Source organism: Microchirus variegatus, assembly GCF_963457635.1.
Source record: "Microchirus variegatus genome assembly, chromosome: 23".
In the NCBI taxonomy this organism is placed as follows: Eukaryota; Metazoa; Chordata; class Actinopteri; order Pleuronectiformes; family Soleidae; genus Microchirus; species Microchirus variegatus.
Genome location: NC_139824.1, coordinates 16,625,138 through 16,631,543, shown reverse-complemented (window position 1 = coordinate 16,631,543; position 6,406 = coordinate 16,625,138).

The window sequence follows — 6,406 nt, the reverse complement described above, 5'->3', positions numbered from 1 at the left end:
TAAAGCTAAGGCATGTTTTAAACTTATTATACAGTTTATTTCAGATGCCTAAGAGACCAAAAATCATGTAAACAATTCAGAGGGAGGACATTTTGGCTTTTAGTTTTTGGTCCAAAATTTGAAAAAAAAAAAATTGGTCCAAGATTGGACAATTTTTTTTTTTTTTTAATTTTGCCCAAAATTTGACTAAAACATCAATACTATACTATTTCGCCCCAAATTTGAAAAAAAAGAATTGGTCCAAGATTGGACAATTGTTTTGGGTTTTTTTTCCCCAAAATTTGACAAAAACATCAAAACTACTGTCGTCTAAAATTTGAAAAAAAAAAAAAAAATTTTTAATTTGGTCCAAAATTTGACAAAAAACGTCATAGTATACTATCTCGTCCAAATAATAAAAAAAAATGGTGAAAAAAATGTTGGTCCAAAAACAAGAGGGAGGACATTGACTGGTCCTCACTTCTTTAAAGGGCTTTCGTTGAGGGAGATTTGACCTTGTCCTTTTATTGTGAAAAGAAAAACAAATGATTTCACACTGGACACTTTGTCTCTCCACAGATTGAGCTCACACTTAGACATAATCTGGAATATCAGCAGCTTGAATCACCAGCGTCGTATGCAACAGCAAGTGAGAGACGGTGTGTGTGTGTGTGTGTGTGTGTGTGTGTGTGTGTGTGTGTGATCACAGGCTTTGTGACTGTTTCTGACGAGTAATTCTTCCAGTTTGTGTTTCAGCAGAGCATCACATCATATTACACATAAACGTTAATATACTTCCTCATACCAAGGCCGTTTGTGGCCTCACATCTCAGATTCGTTGCCTTAAAAAGTCTCATAAGCTCCGCCCACCGTGTCTTGTGGACGCGTCTTTAATGTCACTCGATGTGCGTTTATTTGCTTGTTTTTGTATTTATTCAGAGTTTTGACGAGTCAAACCGGCGACTGATGACGTGTGCACAAATGCATCCTCACTTCTTCCTCCTCCTCCTCTTCCTCAGCTGCTTTCATCTGTCCATCATCCGTGTCTGCTTCATAACAGCAGAGTTCTGCAGACACACAGTCACCGACGTGTCCTTACCGTTCAGCTTTAAGTCACGTATTAAAACGTTAATAACCAAAATTAGAATGATATTGATGACACTGGAGGCTGGTTAAAGCAGCACATTGTGAGGAGGAGGAGGAGGAGGAGGAGGAGGAGGAGGAGGGTGTAGACCTGCTGCATGAAGGTAGGAGGCGTCATGTTCCTCATCTTCATTCTTCCTCACATCAACAAGACATTGATTTGGAAGCTGCAGCAAAACTCTTCTTCTTTACGCTTCTTTAACCGGCGCTGACGTAGTTTACATTCTATTCTCTCTCTCTCGACATGAGGTGGAAACATTACTTGAAAACATGTTTTATATATAAATCCACAGACGCTTCCTGATGCATCTGTAGACGATTACTGGCCTTAAGTTGTAAAATGATCCGCTAAAAATGAGATGTAAATGTTGTTGGTTTTTTTTGGTCTATGCAAAGTCTTAAAAATGTGTTGCTGCTGCTGCTGCTGCTGCTGGTCCCTTAACTGTTTACTGTGTGCCTTGATTGTGCTGCCCCCTGGTGGTGTGAACACGGTGGTGCTTTTGCTGATGAAATTTGAGTTTTCTGCTGCTGCTGTTGTCTGTGTGTGTGTTCTTGTTGCATACTGAGGACCAGTGAGGGGTTTTTAACCAACAAAGTGAGGACATTTTTACGGAGTGAGGACATTTTGGCCGGTCCTCACTTTGTTTTCATTGAAATCACTTCCTTAGGTTGTAAACATGCTATACTATACAGATTTTCCAGCCCTGGTGGATTCACACACTTTTTGCTTTGGGGCTCCACCTGCAGGCATTTAATGGTACTTCACATAGTAGTTCTTTGTCATTCATGAAGTAGACATTTGTAATTGTGTTGATTTATAAAGTGGAAATGCTGGTCCTCAGTGTGTGTGCGTGTGTGTGTGTGTGTGTGTGTGTGTGTGTGTACATGTTTATGGTGAAGGGACATTTTTTTTTATTTTCCTCTTCTTGCACTTTGAAGGTTGAACGGTTGATTCTTTATCCAAAGAGAGAATCTATTTTTCCATGTAGACAAATGTCTGTAATTTTCTATCATCGAGTTGAGAATGTTCAAGATTGAAAATGAAATATATGAGAAATAAATAAAGAAATTAATAAATAAACTGAGCTTTGGTTCGTGGAGTCTTTTGTGCCACTATATAAGTTACTTTTTTTTTTACTTTTACTTGTATTTAAGTAAAATATTATTTAAAAAAAATTGTGTACTTTTACTAAAGTATAACATTTCAGTCCTCTTTTCCTCCTCTGTAAGCAGGTTAGGCGACTTATATCCACTGTTTTGAATATGCCAGATTATTTATAATGTGTTAGGTCATCTTGTGTCTTAATTTTTCTTTGAGTTATTTGAGTTTATTCTTATTTATTAAGCACAAAGTCTGCAGAAGACTCAACAATTATTAAAATGTTAAAAACTAAAAATATAATTATAATTCAATATATAATTTCTTCAAAATAAATGTTAATTTATTCAGGTTATTTGGTTTCTACGGAGCCCCCGAAGGGACATGAGAAAAAAAAAAAAAAATTGAAATCTCGAGTTTCCCAAAAAAATCTTAAAAAAAAAAATGTAAATATTTTTTTTCCATTTTGTTGAGTTCTCGAGTTTCCCCCCCCCCCCCAAAAAAAAAATTCAATTATTTTTTTTTTTTTTCAGATTTTTTTGGGAAACTCGAGATCTCGACTTTGAAACTCAAGATTTCAATTTTTTTTTTTTTTTTTCTCATGTCACTTCGGGGGCTCCGTAGGTTTCATTAGCAAAGGAAACAAAAACGTCACGTTCTTCACAACAGCAGAATTAGAGAATTATATTCTTATTTGAATGTTGGACAAAGTCCTAATGGGATAAACAATTACTTGATTCATTGATTTGAAGCTTTTCTCATGATTAAAATAAGATTTCTGATTGTTTTAGCTTCTTAAATGTGAATATTTTCTCAGTTTCTTTGCTCCACGTAACAAAGAAAGTTTGAGGACAAAAACAAAAACATTGGATTACATCGTCATCGAGATTTTTCTGCATTTTCTGGACCAAACGATGAATAAGTGTTCGTCTTATTAAAGTAGAGTTTATAAAACTATATCAGGTTTAATATTTGAAAAAGATGGATTATTTTAAACAATCAGTGTCAAAGCTGCCGTCTTCAGTCGTAATGACGTGAAATAAATAAATAAATAAAACCCTCAAGAGTGTTTCTATGGTACTGCTTGCAAAGTTTATTACATCACTATACAGTTTAGAGTTTTTTATAACTCAAACAAAAAGTAAACCTTTTAAAAAAAAATGAACAAAATCATAAAGTACAAGTACACACTCATCAGCATCTTTGTACACATTATGCCCCGTGACCGTGTGTGTGTGTGTGTGTGAGTGTGGTAAATATATATACTGTATGTATTTATATATTTCAATATAATCATGGCGTCTGTACACAGAGGGAGTCAGGCTACAAATCTTATTTTTTTCTTTCGTTTTTTTTGTTGTTTTCGTACATCAAGAACAGGCCACTGTGGAAATGTAGACATCGTACGGTCAAAGTCTTTGTGTCGCCCTCGTTCAAAAAGGCGTTAAAAGCAACGTGTTTACATGCTTTGGCTGGAAAACAAACATTATAACAATAACAATAATGAGAATAATAATATTAATCATTCTAATCTGGATAATTTACACACGCGCAGGAAATCGTACACAGCATCTCGACATGGTTTTTGTTTCACATTTTCTGTTTCCGTTCCCCGTTTGTGACGAATGAGAAAGATGGAGCCGCAGACGGAGGGAAAAGAAGCAGCAGTGGAGGAGACAAACGAGTGTTCGACCTTGGACTGGTGTTGCATAATTCAATCCCAAAAATAAATGGAATTAACTGCAATTATTTCCTCTCTCGACGATCGAACATCTTTTTTTGTTGTAGTTGTTGATGGTTTTCAAAATAAAAAGTCAAATGTTTCTTAATTTTTCACGAAAAATCTGACGAAAAAAACCCACCACATTGTGCAGCTCAAAAACGATTTCCTCCAAGAACTGAGAGGGCGCCGTTTTGCTTCACATTTTCCGTTTCTTTTTTGAGACGAATGAGAAAGATGGAGCCGCAGACGGAGGGAAAAGAAGCAGAAACGTTGTCACGCGTGAATTCTTGGAGGCAAACGAGTGTTTGACCTCGGACTGGTTTTGCATAATTCAATCCCAAAATAAATGGAATTAACTGCATTTATTTCCTCGCTAGATGATTTTTTTGTTGTCGACGGTTGGTTTCAAAATAAAAGTCAAATGTTTCTTAATTTTTTCATGAAAAATATGTCAAAAAACACCACGTTGTGCAGCTCAAAAATGATTTCCTCCAAGAACTGAGAGGGCGCTGTTTTGCTTCACATTTTCTGTTTCCCGTTTGTTTGTGACGAATGAGAAAGATGGAGCCGCAGACAGAGGGAAAAGAAGCAGAAATGGAGGAGACAAACGAGTGTTTGACCTCAGACTGGTGTTGCATAATTCAGTACCAACTTAAATGGAATTAAGTGTAATTATTTCCTCTCTTTTTTGTTGTTGTTGACATTTTTTCAAAATACGGTCAAATATTTCTCGTTTTTCATCAAAAATCCATCAAAAATGACTTCCTCCAAGAACTGAGAGGGTGAGGTTTTACAAAAAGCAGCAGCACAAACACACATATACACATGTATATATAAAAATATACATGCATATGTGTGCGTTAACAGACGGTAAAGCAAACGCAGCTACATGCTAAGGCTAACAGTAGCCCGTGAAAAAGACGGCACATGTTTAAAGGCGGGAAAAACGACGAGGACGACCTGAACGTTTTTTTTTTCTTTTTAAATAGAGCAGAAAGGAGAAAAACGACGGAAGACGAAGCAAAACAAACCCGACTAACTTTTATTTTTAAATGTTTCTTTTCATTCGTTAAACTCTCGGCTCGTACAGTTGTTTTTTATTTTTTTTCCATCCTCTCGTCTCGCAGCAGCAGCAGCAGCACATTCATGTCATTCACAAAAACACTGTTCAGCATCAAGGTTTTCTTTGTTCAAGTAAAACAGCAGACGTCCCAGACTCTCTCTCTCTCTCTCTCTCTCTCTGTCGTTTAAATCATATTTAAATAATAAACGATGATGAAGTTGGAGGCGGAGACTTAAACAGATGTAAACAAAGACTTCACACAGGAAGCTCGATTGGACCCAGAGGTGAGTTTTCACAGTAAAGCTGTGACTTTAAATAAAACCCTATTATTAATATTATTATTATTATTTAGAATATTAATTTTTTTCACATCCATATCGCAAATAAAGAGTGAGAATATTATATCAGGCAGGTTCTGATGTCATTAAACTTCTATTTAAAAGGAGGAAAACACTTTGTTTTAGTGGTTTTAATGTTTAAAGTCTAAGTGTGTGTGTGTGTGTGTGTACAACATTTTTCAAGTAAGGCAACATGTTGACAAGAAATGATGGCATGGATTTTTCTTTACTTTCACTCTTAGTTTTCATTTTATTATTTATTCTTTAAATCGTGTCATATTATTATTATTTTTTTTGCACTGATGTGGTTTCATGTCCGTCACAGCGGCGAAGAGGAGCATCATGGGTAAAAAATACGCTCCACACTCTGAACACAGTCGGGTCGGCGTCTTCAGGCCCAATCCCAGTTCTCTGCAACGCTTTATAATAAAAGTACACACTATTAGCATTAATTAAGCATTAATAAATAGTGAATAGATCATTTATAACACATGAATACTCATTAGCATGTCGTTTATAAACACAGTGGTGGATGCTCGAGTACAGCAGTTATTTGGACACTAAAGAGTTTATAAACTACATACTAATGAGTATTCATGCGTTATAAATGATGATTTTAATATTTATTCATGCTAAGCTAATGCTAATAGCGTGTACTTATTGTAAAGCGTTATCCCCGGCCTCTCGTTGTGGCTAAAAACCTAAGAATGTGCTACATCATCATTTAAGACGCTCACATAATCACGACCTCGGACTGTTTACGCTAACTTTTTCGGACGGTAAATCCAGAGAGTGAAAATGGGATTGAGCCTCAAAAGCATGACGTCCATTTTTTAGCATCCCACGCTTTGCCCTCGAGCACAAACTCCTGTCGTCCGTCACCTGACGCACCGGCTTCTCCACACACGCCGAAACATTCCGACTCCCATGTAAACGTTATCACTCGTCGGGCGTAGTCGTCGATGTCGCGTGGTTTCGGCGAGCGAGCGATTGGCGAAGGGGGAAAAAAAAACAGAGCGGCGAGTGTTTCGTGGACAAAGTTTGGCAGTTTTTGTCGGCTG